This window comes from Rattus norvegicus, chromosome X, assembly GCF_036323735.1.
Source record: "Rattus norvegicus strain BN/NHsdMcwi chromosome X, GRCr8, whole genome shotgun sequence".
NCBI lineage: Eukaryota > Metazoa > Chordata > Mammalia > Rodentia > Muridae > Rattus > Rattus norvegicus.
Window position 1 is genome coordinate 148,417,628 of NC_086039.1, and position 22,715 is coordinate 148,440,342.

Below are 22,715 nucleotides of genomic sequence, written 5' to 3' on the forward strand. Positions count from 1 at the left end.
ATGCTTGAGATTGAACTCAGGGTCTTGTGCATGATATGGCAACATTCTTCCAAGTGCTACCTCTCCAGGAAGGTGTTTTATTTATAACAGTATTGATTATATTAAGGATTACACCTGCGTCATTATTGAACCACATCCAAGAGGTCTTATTTCCCTATTCCATCCCAGTGAATCATTAACATTTTCAGAGAAATGCAGCTTCAGATTACAACAAGCAAGTTAAACAACAAAAATAGTTAACTCTTGGAAAATTTAAAACTTATCACCTTGGGGAAGATATAACTTGTTACATCAAAGTGAGCTAAACTGTTGAGAGAATTCCATGATCTCAGCTGCAGTGAAGATATGTAAAAATGAGAAGACGTTGTAGGATGAGATGTATAAAAACAAGAAACTTACATTAAACCAAAAATGGGTGAAAGATTTATGTAAAATTATGCACATTTGTTTAGATTTCTGAGAGTATCCAAACAAGTTCAGTCCTAAAATATCTGTCCTCAGACATGCTCTATTTTGATGGAACTATTTCCTTAGAAATAATATTCAGGATGGCTTAATTTTCTCCTCTACATTTTCTTTAATTTGTTTTCACAAATACTAGACTAGAAATGATGAAAGCAAAAATATTTGATTCAACAAATGGTAAAACTTGTTGAATGAAATGTTTCAAAACCTTCTTTATTTGATGAGAGTTATAGTCTGATTTTGCCTGCTTAATCGCATAATGTGTTGGTCACTCTTGTTTCTTAAACAATCAAACCAGAGCCAGGACTTTTATTTACAGAGTTTCCAAATCACAAGTAGCAACTAATTATATGTTAAGCTTGGTAGGGGTAAAATATTGTTTCACAACTTTCACTACCTGTTTAGTCCTCTCTGCCACAACTGGCTCAGATTCAGGCTTGCTATGTTAAAAATGATTCATTTCCTTTTTGTGACTAGCATCCTTCCTGACACATTGTTCCTGAATCTGGCTGTAGATAGATTTCAGTAGGTACTGATGGTGAGCAATCCATTTTACATGCAGATGATATTGAAAGATTTCCTTTAACTTCAAGTTATAATCATTTGCTGCTTTTTCTCATGATGTATGCAGCCCAATTTTTCAGAGGCATTAATTTTACACAGCCAGATGATCATTTAATCAGATCCTCACATATTGTACTTGCTATCAGCAGTCCAGTTTACACAAATAACATTGAATTTGCTTTGTATGGTACACTTCCATGCTTTGGCTTTTGTGCACAGTAAAGATTCTAATAGACAAATGGAAACCAGTGGACACAAATTCCTTCCCAGTGGGAGAACAGTCCACACCAAATACTGCAGACACATGACCTGTGTTGACCATAATAGGAGTGTCCAGTGCTCCCTTATCAAAAGTATACAAGATATAATCTTCATTTGCTGCAGTAAAATGGAAAGGTTTTGTAAGGTTCCAACAGATTGTATTTGTTTTCATATCTAGTATAACCAGTTTTAAAGGAGTAGCTTGCTGCATATCTTATAGCACTATATTCCCATCAGAAGCATAACTTCCCAAGAAAAATATCTCAATAGGATTAAATTTAACAGTACTTAAACTGTCAAATCCCCATTTCATTGAGTACACAGAATTAGTTCTTTGTGTCTACTTGCTGTCCACAAGTTGGAAATGCATGGTCTTTCCAGGGATGACCAGTGCTAACACATACTGTCTTTCTTAATACTATATGTAATAGTTTCTCCACCTCTTCATCCATTTTCCACTGCTTCATAGAATTGTCATCCTACAAAAGTGACTGCATATTACTTGTACAAAACCTCCCTGTGCTTGTATAGTTCAGGTATATTTCAGTGTAGTCAAGTTCCAAATTTTAACCTCTCTAGCACACGCCCCAGAAAGGACAGTAGTTAGATTCTTTGTGTGCTCTGCCAGGCAGTTGATACCATCATGATGAACATTCAGGCAAGGAAGAAAGGGTTTTGCAAACTTTGCAATTTGATAGCATTTTAAGCTTTTACATATTCTTGTGAGACTTTAAAAGGATGTAAAGTAGGAACACCATTTCTTGGAATTCTTTGCATATCCAGCTTGGTGTTGCAGACATAGTTGTCAGGGTTACCGCTCAGCATTTTCATCCTTATCTTGAAAGCTCTGGGTCTCAGACTCATGAACCTTTTGATAGGTTCAATTTAAACTGGCCTCTATGCAGACACTCAACTTCCCATGTTGGTCAGAATTAAGGACTCTTTTGAAAATTTCCAATCATTAAAATGCAGCCTTAGAGTGCTTCATTAATCAATTTACTATACAAAATACTAAAAGTTCACCAATGAAAATTATATTTAATGAGACAGTTTCTTCCTAGCAGCTTTTATATTTAGTAAGGAGGTGACTGTTTAGAAATTAATGATTCCTAAACATGAAATGTTTAGGCTTTAAAATCTTCATGTGTTTTCATCACTCATTCCAGAGTCTGAAAGCCCAGATACAGTATCCCTACTACCAGTAATTATGGAATGTTTTCTTTCTTTCGAGAGGCCATGATGCAGGATATATGCATAGTGTTTTGCTCACTGTAAGTGACTTGCTTTAATAAGAGTTATTTTTCTGCTCCATCTTTATTCCTGCACAGTTTGTAGGCAACACAAATGTTGGGTTGAAGGTTTTGATAGTGGATTGGTGTCCTACTCTCTCCTCTGGAGGAACTAAAGATGGAGTAGAGACTGAAAGAACAGCAATGCAATGACTGCCCCAACTTGAAACCCATCGAATGTGAGACAGCCAAGCCATAACATGATTAATGGCACTCTGCTATGCTTGCAGACAAGAACCTACACTACTGTCTCCCGAGAGGCTTCATTCAGTAGCAAATGAAGACAGATGCAGAGACCCACAGCCAAATATCAGAAGGAACTCAGAGTGTCTTGGGGAAGAGTAGACAATTTAAGTGAGCAAGTTGGAGGGGTCAAGGACACCACAAGAAGGCCTACAGAGTCAACTAATCTGGCACCAGGGGGGATCAAAGAGCCTGGGCTGCAAACTCAGGGATCATGCAGTAACTGGACCTAGAACCCATACATATTGGTAGCAAATCTGCAGCATGGTCTTCATGTGGGTCCCCTAACAAATGGAGCATGGCCTGTTCAGGTCTCTGTTCATTGTCATTAGATCCCCTTCCTGCTCTACTTGGACTCCCTGGTTGAACCTCAGTGGGAGATGATATACTGAGACCTGCTGGAACTAGATGCCCCAGGGTAGGGTGGTACCCAAAGGGGGTTCCCCTTTTCTAAGGAGAAGATGAGAGAAAAGGAGGGGAGGAATTTTTAGGGGTGGAACTAGGAAGAGAACTGGGAGGGGCACTGTGATCAGGATGTAATGTGAACAAACAATAAAAAACTATATAAAAAACTATTTTTCAATCTTATGGCTATAGCCTTCCATCTTTCTGTTTTATTTTGTCTCTCTGTTCATCTATTAATCCAACTATCCATTCTCAGGGTGAATTTTGAATCTGCAGTATCCTTATAAGTTCTAAATGAATATTACATTAGATTTATTAATTAGGAAGACAAATTCCTTTATTTGATGTGTGTTTTCATTCTCATTTTCCTTTAAGTCACTGGAACTTCTTATGAGAGTTTTGGCTGATATGAACCTACTCCTAAATAGCTCATTGGTAAGCCTGTAGATTGGACATTAATACATCACTGTGTAAAAATTTTAAATTAAATGTCATTTTCCCCCTGTGAAATACAATTTCTGTGTTATGGTTAGTGTTATCACCACAGTTGCACAAATCTTGAAATACTAAGATAGTTTAAAAGTCCTCTAACATTGATTTTCTCTAGGACAAGTAAATTTCCTCTCTATTATAAGGTAAAATGTGCATAAAGTAGAGAAATATGTTCTGCAAGTTTTAAGCCAAAAGTTTAAAAGCAAAATTCCTTTGAAAAATGCTAATATTCTATTAGAAAAATGACATTCATAGGATACTCCTATTATCTGTGCTTTCTGCAGGAACTGCATTATTTTTGGTTGCTTGGATTTCACACAATTTTCACTTATTTAACTGTGGGAGGCAATTAGTACATTTGATTACTTCAACCATCACAACTATTAGATATCTATAAAATGTACTTGTTTTTGAAATGTATTACTAAATTTTAGATTTTAATGTAGGTTTGACTTTTGTGAGCAAATGTTTATCTATCAGCTGCAATAAAAGATAAAAGTTTAGTATTTCAAATTATTGTATAATGTAAAGAAAGCTAAATGCTAACTATTAAATAATAGTTTCAGAGTTTAATCCTTGCAGAAAGTATACGTTATAATAATTCATATATACTATATGGATTAAAGGAATACATATGTCTGTCACTAGAGTGAAGGAATGAGAGAACTAAGAGGTAGCCCTAACATTAATGTATATCTTCTAAAAATATATAAATGCTTTCCCATAATTTGTAGGCTTTGAATAAAGAGAATTAGAGCTGAAAATATTGTTCAGTTCTTGAGGAGCTTGCCAAGAGTACATGATGTCCTGTGCCCTAAATTTATTTCCCAGAATGATACAAGCTGTGTGTGGTGTCTCATGACTAAAATCTAAGCTATCTAACTAGGAATGTAAGAGAATCAGAAGGTCAAGGTAATCTGTTTATATACAAAGATGAACAACATGAAACTCTGTCTCCAAAAATGATTAATTTTAACATTTACTTAATATTAATATTATTCAATTGACATTGAAATTTCTGTAACACCATTTTGTGGTAATATTTATTAAAACAGCCTTTTTAGTTATTTTCATTATATTACGTTCTTATGACCAATTCTGCTCTTATTAATATTTAGGTTATTTTTTAATGTTCAGCTAGTAAAGAACACCGATATAAATATTCTTGTACATATACCCTCATAGCCATATTTAATTCAAGTAATTAGACTATGCAAAGCTTACATTCAGAGACTTTATAATTGAGAACATGATTTCAATTTTATTAAATGATGTTAAATTACCTTCCAAGTAAACATTTGTTCTTATTTTGTCTCCTTCTTATTGATTTGCATGCTTTAAAATGCCCAGAACACAAATATTTTTATGCCTACATGCCAGGGACATATTTTATTTTAATCTGAGCCTTCATAATAGTAGGCATAATATCATTTGATAAATGCAATTTCTTATTACTATAAGAATTTTGTTCTTATACATGAATTTTCTTTAAAGATTCTCTGTTGCAAATAATTATTTCTTAAAAACTCACTTGTAGATTTCTTTATCTTTGTATGCACAAAAATTATTTAATATATGAGCAAGAATAGTATTATTTTTGCAATTATATAAAACAAATAATATTTAAAAAAGGCTAAAATGTTTCTTTCCTTAATCTGCTATTTAGAATTTACAAGACAATGAAATTTTTCCACACGTATTGAATTTACAAACTATATTTTTACTTTAATTTGTTATGAAACTCAATCATACTTAAATATGGTGTTTTTTAAATTGAAAATTGTATTTTTGTTATGTCAATTTATTCAAAAATACAATAATTTCAGACTCTTTAAGACTGATTAAACTTTGCTGCTCTTCCTCTCTCATACACGTGTCTCACATTATCTTTGTTCATTCTTCTGCTTACAGATACTAGCAAATTCTCTGAATGTTCCTTTGTAGAGTGCTGAAAGAACACTGACGTTCAAATATCTCTATAATACTTTGATTTAGGTCAACAGAAGTATATTTCAAAAAGTGCTAGAGCTGTTCTATTGTGGTTATACTTTTAGATTTTTTTGAGGAAATTCTACATTGAATGTCACAATCCCTTTTTTGCATCCTCACCAGCATTAGTTGTTAATTGTTTTCAAAACCATAATCTTTCTGACTGATAACTGACTCTAAATGTAGTTTTGGTTTATATTTTCATGAATGCTATTTTCCTTTATTACTTTACTTTAAAAAAATCTTTTCATATCATTAACCTGTGCATTGAATGGATTTTCCTCAGGAATTTTTTTTGGTTCTTTTTTTCGGAGCTGGGGACCGAACCCAGGGCCTTGCGCTTCCTAGGCAAGCGCTCTACCACTGAGCTAAATCCCCAGCCCTAGGAATTTTTTTAGTTATTCATTGTTTGTCTATATTCATTTTAGGTTACTTTTATTATTTCTGTAGGAAGTACTAATAGAATTTTGACAATAATGGCATGACACATGTAGGTAATTCTCCATTGTTATATTAATTTCCACTCATTCATCTTGAATATCAATGATCTTGGAAGAGCTTTATGTTCTCTATTACATTCTTCAGCTTCTTTACTCAATGTCTTACTGTTTTCTTCTTAAAGTTCTCACTTTCTTGTTAGATTTACTCCTAGAAATTGTTTGAGGCAGACAATGAGAGGATAATATTTTTTCATATGCTTTGCTATATTATTATAAAGATTTATTTCAATTGATTAATTACACACATAGGTTTATTCATGTGACTATGCTTTTATATACATTTATGTTCCATTTTCTATCCACCCAAATGTTCTAGAAAAGTTACACATAACTTCATTCCTGGAGTGAACCAAAGAATCATATTTGTTTATGGGAGAACTGGTTCTAGACCTAATTCACTGAAATAAGACAAACTAGTAGTGTAAAGAAAATGTTGATTCAGGTATCTGTCTGCACTGAAGGATGTATGATTCAGCCTTAGGAGGAACACACTAATCCCATTACTAGCAAAAGGGTTTCCCTATGAGCCAAATTTGTAAGAACCCATTAAATGAACTACTCATATTAACAGATTACTTAGGGAAATATTAATCTATAATTTTTCCTTCAAATAATAAATTTATAAATTAATGAGCTTATAAATGGTACCATAATGAAAGTACATTATTTCTATTGCCATGAATGAGCATCGTAGAATTGTTGTAAATAAATAGCACCAACCCCATCTCAAAACTTATCTTATGAAATGTGTGGAACCCCTCCAACTTTCAAACTACTTGAATGCCATGGTAAACTGATGAAATATTTCAATATGAAGAAGTCTAATTCAATGAAACAGGTAAATATTTTACAAAATATTAGGCTGTATATTGTATTAAAAGAATAAATTTGCAAGATTGGGAAAATTTAACCAATATAAATTAAATTCTGTGTTTGCAAGTAGTGTAGAATCATTTATAATATATTGCCTAAGATGAATATAATAGATCACATCATAATTTAGGGAAGTACATACTAAAAAGTTTAGAAGATACTACTTATTGACAAATTACCCAGTGACAAATTTTACATGGCTATATTAAAAACAATGTAGAAATATTGAAGGGGAGGAAAAATGGTAAAGATATAGTAAAATATTGAGCACCAGGGGATTTTATTGAAGTTGGAAAGACTTTATAACTGTAAGAACTTCTATACTACATTTGGCATAAAGCTTAGCTCTTGCAGGCAGCCTGGTGCTGAGTGTTGCATTATTGAGTCCTTTTTGTGATCAAGGAAATGTTTCTAATGGGAATAGTGCTTTGATACCTTATAAGGTCCTCTCTTAAACACTAACAGCTATAAGAGAAAGCCACATTTTAAGTCATTTAAATGTGTGACCACTGTAAAATCAAAAGAAAATTACATACTTCCAAAATAAAATGGCACAGAATATTCATTCTTATTCCAAATGTGAAAAATAGGGTGCAGTGAGAAGTGACTGAAGCAAAATATCAAGACAAAAATTCAGCAGGGCAAATACTAAATCCTGTATTTTCATGTATGATATAAGGGCTTCAGCTTCAAAGGCCTTAGATGCTTTCTCTTCTCAAACTTTGCTGTCTGCATCCTGCATCTCTTTCATGGACTGATTCCCTTGCCTGTATGAAACTCTCCTTGGCATATGTATCATAACTGTGTGGAAAAGGAGGCTATAAGACTGTAAAAGCCAGTGGGGATTGATGTCAGTAAGGAAAGAGTGTCTTCCTTAAACAACAGGAGTTTTTTTTTTTTTTCATACTAATTCACAGAGACCATGGCAGCATACACAGGTTCAAGCCAGATGGGCTGTTCACACTGAACAAGAAATAGATATAGGCTCACACCCCTAACCAAGAATATATCTCTGATTATTACCCACCTGCAAAGGAAAAATCAATGTTCTTCAATGGAATCTCACTGGGTATCTATTAACCACACCTCTCCACAGGCCCCATACACAGGAGACACTGGCTAACACAAAAGGAACTCAATGATATTTTGAACATTTTCTTTCATATTAGTTGGTTTGAGCATTTCAATGTCATAGTGTTCTTTTATTTCTAATTCTGGTTCATGATTTTTTATTCACTGTGTGTGTGTAGTGTGTGTGTGTGTGTGTGTGTGTGTGTATGTGTGTGTATGTGACTGTGTTTCATGGGCTTGTTTGGCTTTGCACAATTTTTAGTTTGTTTTCTGTCTTCTTGTTTGCTTTCTAGAGAGCAGAAGAAAGGGTATGGAGTTGGGCTAGTGGGGAGGTCAGAACATCTGGAAAAAGTGGAATGAAAATAATGCTCTGAAAATACTGTATGATTTTTTTTCAATAATATAAAAGAAGGAAATTATGTTCTCTAAAGAGGCTTGACAGAAGTAAGAATTATATACTCTTGTCCCTTTCATCTTAATCATGATGAAGGGTTGGGGATTTAGCTCAGTGGTAGAGCGCTTGCCTAGGAAGCGCAAGGCCCTGGGTTCGGTCCCCAGCTCCGAAAAAAAAAGAACCAAATAAAATCATGATGAAAAAATAAATATAATGTGTGAATTATCAATGTTGATGAGTGACTTCATGAAAATCTTGTAGATGAAAACCACAGTATAAGATAATGGGCTATGGAAGAGGAGAAGGAGGATATAACATTGGGGTTCTCGTTTAATTTATGTTTTGCAATTTCTTACTTCTGCTCTTAATATATTCAAGCTTCTCTAAGTATGATATTGAGTTTCTTAAAATATACATATTGATTTCTTACATTTCTAGAGGCTCAAAGTTTCAGATATACTGTCTGGTAATATCTTTTACTCTACTTTATAGATAGGTGTCTGCCCATTTTATTCTCACATAACAGAAAGAGCAAGGAAGCTGTCTGGGGTCCCTTTTTTTGATTACTAATTGTATTGATGAACATTTAAACCACATGAATAAATTATGACCTAATACCATCATAATGGGGATTTCAAGGTATGTATATGCAGGATATACATTAAAAAATTAGGTAAGAATCTACTAAACATTCTGTGTCACCGAGGATAAAATTTGATATCTGAATAGAAAATAATCTAATTTTAAAGAACACAACCTCAACACAATTCTGAACCCCTGTTGAAATAGAAGGGCATGAATCAGTTGATGGCTTGTGTAAATGTAGCAGAAAAAAGTAAAAATAAAATTCTATACATATTTACATATATAAGATGCTATGGCAGTTTATAAATACAGGAAATTAGGAATGCAGCGACCAGTGATCACTGTAATAAACCAATGATCAGAACTGACAATCTTGGTACAGACAAGAAATCCATATAAGTGGGCAGCATGGAGGAGTAATTGTGGCTTCCATTTTCTTTTGCAGTTACCAAATAAATTATTCTTAATATATCTTGTCTTGAAAGAAGTTTGTGCAAAAAAAAAAAAAAGGACTTGACTTCAGAAGCCAAGAACAATATACTAGTCATTTCTGCTTATTTCCTTCCATTTGGCCAAATGTTGTTGACCTTAATGTCTCCACTCTGTAATTGCAGCATGCACTTCTTCCAGCTATGTGGACTGCTGACTCATTTGACCTTCCTTCCTGGATGATGTGATCAAAGTTACATTTTTTTTATGATATATGTCTTAAGCACACTATTTGCACAAACATTTTTTTCTCTTTAAAGCTGAAACTTTTTAATCAGAGCTTTTTTTATTTTCTGGTATACTGTTAGGCCTTTTGCTTTGAGGTAAATTAAATGCATGGTCAAGTATATCTGATATTGTTTTCTTAAAGAACATTCCTAGCTTTTGATTATACCAATGAAAACTCTGGAGCCAGAACAGTGGAGAAAGCCTGCTAGCTCAGAAAGGCAGAGAAAGCACAAATCTGACCTTCCTACCCTACTGATTTTCCAGAAGAAAAAGTTTCCACTAACATCGTAGAGGAGAAAAAAAAAGCTTTCTCCTTCTCCATGCTGTCTTAAAGACCCTTCAACTCAGTGTCCTTCCTTCTGTTTACTTCTGTTCACACCCTGTCAGATGGTTCCTTTGTCTGCCTCTTGGTGTATGATTGACTTTATTTAGCTCTTGGGTTAAAGGTGTGTGCTAGGGTTGATCCACACCAGGAGTACTTATTTGCAGTAAACAAAATACTCTATGATCAGAGGCTGAGCCATATAATATTAGATATAGGTCACCATCTCAGGGTTCATGGTATGATCAAATATCCTGCAACAATCTAAGACTCTCTAAAAAGTGCACATGGGACTTAAAATGATTTCACATCAAATCATGATATTTTTTATAAAATGAAATGATATACATTTATATATTGATAAATAACTATATTCATTGGTAAAATGAGAAAAACTACATTGTAAAAAACATCTTGGAAGACATTGTATATATTTTTCCCTTTTTTATTAATTATTTTTATTAACTTGTGTATTTCTTATTTACATTTCGAGTGTTATTCCCTTTCCCGGTTTCCGGACCAACATCCCCCTAAACCCTCCCCCTCCCCTTCTTTATGGGTGTTATCCTCCCCATCCTCCCCCCATTGTCGCCCTCCCCCCAACAATCACTTTCACTGGGGGTTCAGTCTTACCAGGACAAAGGGCTTCCCCTTCCACTGGTTCTCTTACTAGGATATTCATTGCTACCTATGAGGTCAGAGTCCAGGGTCAGTCCATGTATAGTCTTTAGGTAGTGGCTTAGTCCCTGGAAGCTCTGGTTGCTTGGCATTGTTGTTCATATGGGGTCTCGAGCCCCTTCAAGCTCTTCCAGTTCTTTCGCTGATTACTTCAATGGGGGTCCTGTTCTCAGTTCAGTGGTTTGCTGCTGGCATTCGCCTCTGTATTTGCTGTATTCTGGCTGTGTCTCTCAGGAGAGATCTACATCCGGCTCCTGTCGGCCTGCACTTCTTTGCTTCATCCATCTTGTCTAATTGGGTGGCTGTATATGTATGGGCCACATGTGGGGCAGGCTCTGAATGGGTGTTCCTTCTGTCTCTGTTTTAATCTTTGCCTCTCCATTCCCTGCCAAGGGTACTCTTGTTCCCTTTTTAAAGAAGGAGTGAAGCATTCACATTTTGATCATCCGTCTTGAGTTTCATGTGTTCTATGCATCTATGGTAATTCATGCCTTTGGGCTAATAGCCACTTATCAATGAGTGCATACCATGTGTGTTTTTCTGTGATTGGGTTACCTCACTCAGGATGATATTTGCCAGTTCCAACCATTTGCCTATAAATTTCATAAAGTCGTTGTTTTTGATAGCTGAGTAACATTCCATTGTGTAGATGCACCACATTTTCTGTATCCATTCCTCTGTTGAAGGGCATCTGGGTTCTTTCCAGCTTCTGGCTATTATAAATAAGGCTGCTATGAACACAGTGGAGCACGTGTCTTATTTATATGTTGGGGCATCTTTTGGGTATATGCCCAAGGGAGGTATAGCTGGATCCTCAGTTAGTTCAATGTCCAATTTTCTGAGGAATCTCCAGACTGATTTCCAGAATGGTTGTACCAGTCTGCAATCCCACCAACAATGGAGGAGTGTTCTTCTTTCTCCACATCCTCGCCAGCATCTGTTTTCACCTGAGTTTTTGATCTTAGCCATTCTCACTGGTGTGAGGTGAAATCTCAGGGTTGTTTTGATATGCATTTCCCTTATGACTAAAGATGTTGAACATTTCTTTAGGTGTTTCTCTGCCATTTAAACAACCCTATTAAAAAATGGGGTTCAGAGCTAAACAAAGAATTCACAGGTGAGGAATGCCGAATGGCTGAGAAACCCCTAAAGAAATGTTCAACATCTTTTCTGTAGTACCCAGTATAGAAAAAGTATTTTGATTATAGCATCTTAAAAAATACAGGTGTCAGAATTGAAGTAGAGCTTGTCAGGAAATATATTTAATATAATTATTGGTTGCATCGGTGCATAAAACTCATTTCATGATAAGGTTCTAAGCAAGGTGAAACATTGATTGGACCACAGAGCTTATATCTAATAAGCCAGTAATTTACTCAATTCAGTTCTAAGCAGAATATGAAATGTACATTACTGCTACATATTTAGAGTTAAGTAACTAAACCTTTACCTTCTTACATAGTAATGTACTAAAGACTCACTGATACAAATTTCCTATATTTCTATAAATAAAAACTTGTTCATAGGAAATGAGATATAATTTCTGAGATGGTTTGTAATTAACCCAATATTACATCTAATGATAAGGAAGGGAGAAGTTTCCAATAAAGAATTCTACTCAAAATTTAAAAATAGTTATTACCCTAAAATTTGTACTTAAATGTTGAATAAGTGAAAATCTCACATTAAATGTTATTATTCTTGCGTGTGAATTAGAATCCTCATCTATATTATATGATTTTGTGATTACATAGTCAAACTTCCTAAAATCACCTTTACCCATTCCTTTCTTCTAAATATCATGATCAGCTATTATTGATGGGAGTTTTATATTCCTATCCTTTCAAGGTATTTTCTACTAGAGTCTTATACTTCCTTAATTTTCAAACGTCTCACTTTAGTATCTTGTTGATATCATTTATCATTTATTTTATTAAATCTAGACATATGAATGTACACACACACACACACACGTTGTAGAAAGGAAGAGTAGAATAAGAATGAAGGAAGTAAATAGTCTCTTTAATGCTGACTTAGTGAAGTTTTCCTTTATGTGGGATGCCAGGTTTGTCTTATTGAATACGTTCTATTAGCCAGGTCACTCTACCAAAAGAACATAGAACAATGAACAACTTATGCAGTGGCTGAGGCCATCTTTACCACTTCAGGTCTTATAATAATATTTCTCTTCTGCCATTATTCCTACAGTATCACTGTCTTAGTTTCTTTACTTATTGCCATGATAAAATACTCTGAGAGAACCAAATACACCCACACGGGCATGACAGAGACCCTTCTCCAAGGGGAGTATAGAATTGACAATTTTCACCATTATTGGTTGTGTTTTTTCCTCAGAAAAAGAGTTTTCCTTCAAAACATGGGTCACAGACCACAGGACCTCATGACCTTTACAGGGGGCAAATCAAAGTTATATTCACATTGAAGTTCAGATGTTACTTCATATTTACCAAAACAAATTATAATACACAACCAATGCACACAATTTGATTTAAACAAATGTTAAAGATATTTATACAATGTGAATCAATGTCTTCTTACTTATACATTTGGTTTTCAGGCACAGTATTGAAACATTGCCATATACAGTGCTTGTTAATTCTGGTGCTCAATTAGAAACTTCATATGTACTGAAAAGCATTCAAAGTATTCACAACTACTCTACACATTATTGGAAGAGAAAGTAGTCATCAAGCTATAAGATTATGAACTCTTCAGTGCTTCAATAGCCATTTGTCTACTATATATGTGCACCAGTGCAGTAATAGTGGCAAGAATGTTATGGAAGTAACCAACCACTTTTTGTATTTGATATAAGGTCTGTTTCATAATATGAAACCTGTACCTGACACATTTAAATTACCAAGAACCCGAGGTTAGATAGTTCATAGACCCTTAGAGAAAACCTACAATTATTATTCTGCTAAATAGTCAAAGCAGCAAAAATAACTCCTAATAATTCATTATGTACAAATAGATCCTTGTTGTTTATATATTTTGGGTATTAGCCCTGTATTGAATGCTGACTTAGTTAGTGAAGTTTTTCCTGTATGTGGGATGCCAGTTTGTCTTACTGAATATGTCCTTTGCCTTACAGAAGCTTTTCAGTTTCAATTCTTGATCTTTGAGTCTGAGCTACTGAAATTCTGTTTAGGAAATATCTCCCTGTGCCAATGAGTTCAAGCCTCTTTCCCACTTTCTCTTCTATTAGATTCAGAGTATCTGGTCTTAAGTTGAGGTCCTTGATTCACTTGGACTTGAGCTTTGTGCATGGTGAAAAAATATGGGTCCATATTTGTTTTACTACACACAGACATCCAGTCAGACCAGCACCATTTATTGAAGATGCTTTCTTTTTTCCATTTTGCTTCTTTGTCAAAGAATAAGTGGCCATAGGTGTGTGCGTTCATTTCTGGGTCTTCAATTTTATTCCATTGATCAACCTGTCTCTATATCAAGACTATGCAGTTTTTATAACTATTGCTCTTTAGGAGAGCTTGAGATCAGGAATGATGATACCCCCAGCTGTTCTTTTAATGTTAAGAATTGTTTTCCTAATCTGTTATTTTTTTCCTTTTCAGATGAATTTAAGAATTGCTCTTTCCATGTCTGTGAAGAATTGTTTTGGGATTTTGATGTGGATTGCCTTAAATATGTATATTGCCTTTGGTAGGATGGCTATTTTTCCTCTGTTAATTTTACCAGTCCATGAACATGGTCGATCTCTCCATTTTCTGAGACCACCAAAACAAACAAACAAACAAACCAATAAAAAGCAGGGTATAGAACTAAATGGAGAGTTCACAACAGTAGAATCTCAAATGGCTGAGAAGTACCTAAAGAAATGTTCAAAGTACTTGTGATCAGAGAAATGCAAATCAAAAGGGCCCTGAGATTTCACCTTACACCTGTCAGAATGGCTAAGATCAAAACCTCAGGTGACAACACATGTTGGGAAGATTGTGGAGAAAGAAGAACACGCCTCCATTGCTGTTGGTATTGCAAACTGGTACAACCCCTCTGTAAATCAATTTGAAGGTACCTTAGAAAATTGTAAATAGACCTACCTAAAGACTCAGTAATACTACTCCTGGGAATATACCCAAAAGATGCCCCACCATGCTATAAGAGCACATGTTCCTGTTCATAGTGGCCGTATGTGTGATAGCCAAAAGCTGAAAACAACCAAGATGTCCCATGACAGAAAAATGAATACAGAAAATGTGGTTCATTTTCATAGTGGAATACTTCTCAGCTATTAAGAACAAGGACATCGTGAGTTTTGCAGGCAAATGGTTAAAACTGGAAAATATCATCCTGAGTGAGGTAACTCAGATCCCCCCGCCAAAAAAATTAAAATATACCAAAGATAGAGTCCACAGAACTCACAAAGGTCACCAAGCTGAAAGCTCCAAGTAAGGACTCCTCAGTCCCATTTGGGAAAGAGAAGAAAGCAACCACAAGGGGGGAGCGAGGGACAGGGGAGGTAAAGGGGATGGAAGTGGGGGGAGAGGGGAACAAAATTCGGTATTGGTTCTGGGAAAAGGACTGAAACCCTAAGGGTCAGCAAAGAGAATGGAAACAGGCGTCCTCAGGAGGTAGGAGGTTGGGAAGATGCTCTAGAATGTACCAAAGATGCAGAAAGTGAGAGACTCTCTGGATTCAAAGGAGAGGCACCCAAAATAAAATGCCCTACAGTGGGGATAGGGAACTTAAATGAACCCACCTCCAGCAGAAAGACAGGACATCAAGTGAGGGATGGGTTGCTATCCCAAAGACAAAGTTCTGACTTATAATTCTTCCTGTTTGAAAGAAATGCAGGGATGAAAATGGAGAAGAGACTGAGGGAAAAAAAGTCCAACAACAGGCACAAAATGGGATCCAGCTCAAGAGGATGCCCCAAGACCGGACACCAATATTGAGGCTATGGGACATTCCCCAAAAAAGGGACCTCTCATAACTGCCCTCCAAAAGCCCCAACAAGCAGCTGAAAGAGTCAGATGCAGATATGTGTACCCAACCAATGAACAGAAGCTGCCGACCCCTCTGGTTGAATTAGGGAAAAGCTGGAGAAAGCTGAGGAGGACGGCAACCCTGTAGGAGGACCAGCAGTCTCAATTAACCAGAACACCCGAGATTTCTCTGACACTGGATCACCAACCATGCACCATACACTAGCTGATGAGGTCACCAACATATATAGAGCAGAGGAGTGCAGTGTCTAGGTTCAGTCAGAGAGATGCACCTAACCTTTAAGAGACTGGAGGCCCCAAGAAATTTAGAGGTCTGTTGGGATGGATGGAGTGAAGACATCTTTGTGGAGAAATGTGGTGAGAGCTACAGCAGAAGTATGGGATACGGAACACTTAGGGTTTGACCAAGAGGGGAATAAATCTGGAGTATAAAAAATTAATTAACTCATTCATTCATTTAAAACCCCAATAGATCTGTGCATTTCTCACACAAATCAGAGAACATGCTTCTTGCAGTAGATGGCAATTAACACAGAATTATACACCAGGTCAGTGTTTAGAGAATACAAAACTTTTAAATGGTAAGCTTTTAATGAGATTTCTATACCACATACTTTCCCTGAAGTCTCAGTGCTATTTATGGAAGAAGGGAAGAATGACTATGAAATACAGATGTAATGGATTATTTCACAGGAGTATTTTGCAGACACAACAGGGCATATGAATATATGAATTACAGAGACTGTGACAGCATATAAAAACCTGTGCAGACTCAAGCAAGTCAAAATCCCAGCAATGAGAAGAGAAGGTAGGCATGAAGTTACACTCCTAGCCATGGATATATTGGCAATTTCTACCTTGCTACTTGGAGGAGAAGCAAAATCAGTTTTCTTCAATGAAATAACCTACTGTTGTTTATCTGTTACTTCTGAGATTGAAAAATTCCACTCCCCAGGGAAGCTTCTGTTTCACTGGATATTTTCTTTATTTACATTTCAAATGTTATCCTCCTTCCTGTTTCTCCTCCCCCAAACCCCTATCCCATTCCTCTTCCCCCTGCTTCTATGAGGGTGCTCCCACAGGTACCCACTCACTAACTCCCTCATGTATTCCCTGGCATTCCCCTACATTGGGGCATCAAGCCTTCACACGACCAGGGGCCTCTCCTCCCATTGATCCCTGACAAAGCCATCCTCTGCTACATATGCTGTTGGAGCCATTGATCACTTCATGTGTACTACTTTGTTGGTGAATTATTCCCTGGGAGATCAGGGGTGTCTGGTTGGTTGATAATGTTCTTCCTATGGAGTGGCAAACCCTTCATCTCCTTCAGTCCTTTCTCTAACTCCTTGAATGAATATCTGATTCTAAGTACAATAGTTGACTGCAAGCATCCTCCTCTGTTTTGTCAGGCTCTGGCAGAGCCTCTCAGGGGACAGCTATATAAGGCTCCTGTCAGCATGCACTTCTTGGCATTGACAATATTGTCTGGGTTTGGTGACTGAATATGAGATGGACCACTTATCCTGCTGGGGCAGTCTCTGATTGTTCTTTCCTTTAGTCTCTGCTCCATATTTTGTCTCCATATTTCCTCAGGTGAGTATTTAATTCCCACATCTAAGAAGGACTAAAAAATCCACACATTGGTCTCTCTTCTTCTTGAGCTTCATATGGTCTGTCAATTGTACCTTGGGTATTCCAAACTTTACAGCTAATATCCACTTATCAGTGAGAGCATACCTATGTGTTCTTTTGTGATTGGGTTACATCACATGGCATGATATTTTATAGTTTCATCTATTTGCTTAAGAATTTCATGAAGTCATTGTTTTTGTTTTTTTGTTTGTTTGTTTGTTTGTTTATTAACCTGAGTATTTCTTATTTACATTTCGAATGTTATTCCCTTTCCCGGTTTCCGGGCAAACATCCCCCCCTAATCCCTCCCCCTCCCCTTCTTTATGAGTGTTCCCCTCCCCACACTCCCCCCATTGCCGCCCTCCCCCCAACAATCACGTTCACTGGGGGTTCAGTCTTAGCAGGAACAAGGAAGCCATTGTTTTTAATAGCTGACTTAATAACTGCTCCATTGTATTGATGTACCATATTATCTGTTTCCATTCCTCTGTGGAAGGGCATCTGAGTTCTTTCCAGCCTCTGGCTATTATAAATAAGGCTGCTATGAACATAGTGGAGCACGTGTGCTTGTTATACATTGGAGCATCTTTTGGGTATATGCCCAGGAATGATATAGCAGGTGTCCTCAGATACTATGCTCAATTTTCTGGGGAAATTCCAGACCAATTTCCAGGGTGGTTGTACCAGTTTGCAATTCCACCAACAATAAAGGAGTTTTCCTCTATCTTCACATCCTTGCCAAGATCTGCTGTCACCTGAGATTTGATCTTAGCCATTCTGACTGGTGTGAGGTGGAATCTCAGTGTTGTTTTGATTTGCATTTCCCTGATAACTAAAGATGTTGAACATCTCTTTAGGTTCTTCTCAGCCATTCAGCATTCCTCAGCTGAGAATTCTTTGGTTAGTTTTGTACCCAATTTTATACGGTTATTTGATTTTCTGGATCTAGCTTCTTGAGGTATTTGTTTATATTGGATATTAGCCCTGTATCAAATGTAGGATTGTTAAAGATCTTTTTCCAATCTGTTTGATGCCATTCTGTCTTATTGACCGTGTCCTGTGCCTTACAGAAGCTTTATAATTTTATGTGGTCCATGTGTTGAGTCATAGAGCATAACCCATTGGTATTCTGTTCAGGAAAATTTTGAATGTGCTACTGTGTTCAAGGCTCTTTCCCACTTTCTCTTTGATTAGTTTCAGTGTATCTGGTTTAAGGTGGAGGTCTTTGTTCCACTTGGACTTGAGCTTTGCACAGGGCAGTAATAATGGATTGATTTGCATTCTTCTACATGCTGACCTCCAGTTGAACTAGCACCGTTTTTTGAGAGTTCTATCTTTTTTCCATTGGATAGTTTTAGCTCCTTTGTCAAAGATCAAGTGTCCATGGTGGGCTCATTTCTGGGTCTTCAATTCTATTCCATTGATCTACCTATTTGTCTCTGTACCAATGCCATGCAGGTTTTTATCACTATTGCTCTGTGATACATCTTGACCCATAAGTTCTTTCAGAGTTGAGAATACTTTTTGCTATCCTTAGTTTTTTGCTTTTCCAAAAAAATTTGCAAATCTCTCTTTCTAATTCTATGAAGAATGAGTTCGAATTTTGATGTGGAATTGCATTGAATCTGTTCATTGCTTTTGCAAACATGGACATTTTTACTTTATTAAACCAACCAATCCATGTGCATTGGAGATCTTTCCATCTTCTGAGAACTTCTTTGATTTCTTCCTTCAAAGACTTGAAGTTCTTGTCATGCAGATCTTTCCATTGCTTGGTTAGAGTCACACCAAGGTATTTTATATTATTTGTGGCTATTGTAAAGCGTGTCATTTTCCTAATTTCTTTCTCAGCCTATTTATGCTCTGAGTAGAGGAAGGCTACTGATTTGAGTTAATTTTATACCCAGCCACATTGCTGAAGGTGTTTATCAGGTTTAGGTGCTCTTTGGTTGAACTTTGGGGGACACTTAAGTATAATAACGTATCATCTGCATATTTTGACTTCTTCTTTTCCATTTTGTATCCCTTGTGGCGTTCCTTTGTTGTCTGATTGCTCTGGCTAGGACTTCGAGTACTATATTGCATAAGAAGGGAGAGAGTGGGCAGTCTTGTCTTGTCCCTGATTTTAGTGGGGTTGCTTCAAGTTTCTCTTCATTTTGTTTGATGTTGGCTACTGGTTTGCTGTATATTGCTTTTACTATGTTTAGGCATGAGCCTTGAATTCCTGATCTTTGTAAGACTTTTACCATGAAGGGGTGTTGAACTTTTTCAAATGCTTTCTCAGCCTCTAATGAGATGATCATGTGCTTTTTTTTTTTGAGGTTGTTTTTTATATAGTGGATTACTTTGTTGGACTTCGTACATTGAACCATCCCGACATCCATAGGATGAAGCCTACTTAATCATGATGGATTATCATTTTGATGTGTTCTTGGATTTGGTTTGTGAAGATTTTATTGAATATTTTTGCCTAGATATTCATAAGAGAAATTGGTATGAAGTTCTTTGTGTTGGGTCTTTGTTTTATAGGTATAAGTGTAATTGTGGCTTCATAGAAGGAATTACGTAGTTTTCCTTCTGTTTTATTTTGTAGAATAGTTTATACAGCATTGGTAAAAGGTCTTCTATGAAGGTCTGAAGAATTATCCACTATACCCATCTGGTCCTGGGCATTTTTTGGTTGGGAGACTTTTAAAAATTGCTTCTATTTCTTTAGGAATTATGGGACTGATTAGTTAGTTTATCTGATTGTGATTTAAATTTTGTACCTGGTACCTTTCTAGACAATTGTTCATTTCATTCAGATTTTGCAGTTTGGTGAGTATAGTTTTTTGTAGTAGCATCTGATGATTTTTTTTTAATTTCCTCAGTTTCTGTTGTTATGTCTGCCTTTTCATTTCTGATGTTGTTAATTTGGATACATTCTCTGTGCCCTCTGGTTAGGCTTGCTAAGTGTTTATCTGTCCTATTGATTTTCTCAAAGAACTAGCTCATGGTTTTCTTGATTCTTTGTATAGTTCTTTTTGTTTCTGCTTGGCTAATTTCAGCTCTGTGTTTGATTGTTTCCTGTTGTCAACTCTTGGGTCTTTTTGAGGACACCTCTTGGGTGTATTTGTTTCTTTTTGTTTTAGAGTTTTAGATATAATGTCAAGCTGATAAAGTATGCTCTCTACAGTTTCTTTTCGGAGGATCTCAGAGCTATGAGTTTTCCTCTTTGCCCTACTTACTTTGTGCCCCATAAGTTTTGTAATGTTGTGCCTTCATTTTCATTAAATTCTAATACATCTTTAATTTCTTTTGTTATTTCTTTCTTGTCAAAGTTATTATTGTGTATATATTTGTTCAGCTTCCATGTGCTTATGATCTTTCTGGTTATTGTTGTTGTTGTTGCTGTTGCTGCTGCTGCTGCTGTTGCTGCTGCTGCTGCTGCTGCTGCTGCTGCTGCTGCTGCTGCTGCTGCTGCTGTTTTTGTTGTTCATTTCTATCCCTAGTCCATGGTAATATGACAAGATGCTTGGGATTATTTCAATCTTCTTGTATTTGTTGAGACCTGTTTTCTGACTGATTATATGGTCTGTTTTGGAGAAAGTATCACGAGGTACTGAGTGAGACGTAATTATCTTTTTGGGAGGGATACAACCTTGTGTGTGTGTGTGTGTGTGTGTGTGTTAAATCCATTTGGTTTATAACTTCTGTTAGTTTCATTGTGTCTATTTAGTTTCTGTTTCCATGATATGTTCATTGCTGATAATGGGGTGTCGAAGTCTCCCACTATTATTGTGTGAGGTGCAATGTGTGCCTTGAGCTTTAGTAAAGTGTTTTTATGAATGTGGGTGCCTTTGCATTTGGATCATAGATGTTCAGTATTGATCGTTCATCTTGGTAGATGTTTTTCATTGATGAATATTTAGTGTCCTTCTTTATCTTTTTTGATAACTTTTGTTTGAAAGTCAATATTATAATTGTTACTCCAGTTTTTTTTTTTTTGGAGACCATTTGCTTGGAAAAATTTTTTCCAGCCTTTTACTGTCTCTGTCTTTTTTCACTGAGTTGCACTTTCTGTATGTAGGAAAATTCTGGGTCCTGTTTAAATGTTTAGTTAATTACTCTATGTCTTTTTATTGGGAAATTGTGTCCATTGATGTTAAGAGACATTAAGGAATAGTGATTGTTGCTTTCTGTTTTTTGTTGTTGAGGTGGTATTATATTTGTGTCGCTATCTTATTTTTGGATTATTGAAAGAAGATAACATTCTTGCTTTTTCTAGGTTGTAGTTTTCCTCCTTGTTTTGGAGTATTCCATCTATTATCCTTCGTAGGGCTACATTTGTGGAAAGATGTTGTGTGAATTTGGTTTTGCCGTGAAATATCGTGGTTTCCCCATCTATGTTAATTGAGAGTTTTGCTGAATTTTATAGCCTAGGCTTGTATTTGTGTTCTTTTATGGTGTGTAAGATATCTGCCCAGGATCTTCTGTCGTTCCTAATCTCTGGTGAAATATCTGGTGTAATTCTGATAGGTCTGCTTTTATTTGTTACTTGCCCTCTTTCCCTTAATACTTTTAATATTCTTTCTTTGTTTTGTGCATTTGGTGTTTTGGTTATTTTGTGATGGATTGAGTTTCTTTTCGGGTCCAGTCTATTTGGAGATCTATAAGCTTCTTTTAGGTTCATGAGCATCTATTCTTTAGGTTGGGGAAATTTTCTTATAAACTTTTGTTGAAGATATTTACTGGCCTTTTTAAGGTGGGAATCTTTGCTCTTTTCTATACCTATTATCTTTAGGTTTGGTCTTCTCGTTGTGTCCTAGATTTCCTGGATATTTTGAGTTAAGAGGGTTTTTTTTTTCATTTTTTATTTTCTTTCTGTCAATATTTTCTATGGTATATTCTGCACCTGAAATTCTCTCTTCTATCTCTTGTAGTCTGTTGATAATGCTTGCATATATGACTTCTGATCTTTTTCCTTGGTATTCCATATCTAGGGTAGTCTCCCTTTGTGATTTCTTTGTTGTTTCTATTGCCATTTATAGATGCGGGATGTTTTTGTTCTATTCCTTTACTCATTTATTTGTGTTTCCCTCTAATTCTTTAAGGGATTTTTGTGTTTCCCTTTTAAGGGCTTCTCTCTGTTTACCTGTGTTCTCCTTTATTTCTTTAAGTGAGTTATTTATTTCCTTCCTCTATTCTCTACCATCTTCATGATATGTGATTTTACTTCCAAATCTTGCTTTTCGGGTGTAA

General features: G+C 36.0%; 1 pseudogene; it reads right to left on the bottom strand.

Moving 5' to 3' along the window:
* Positions 1 to 811: 811 nt before the first annotated feature.
* On the bottom strand, positions 812 to 2,154 carry Dcaf13-ps1 (DDB1- and CUL4-associated factor 13, pseudogene 1; annotated as a pseudogene).
* Positions 2,155 to 22,715: the final 20,561 nt, after the last annotated feature.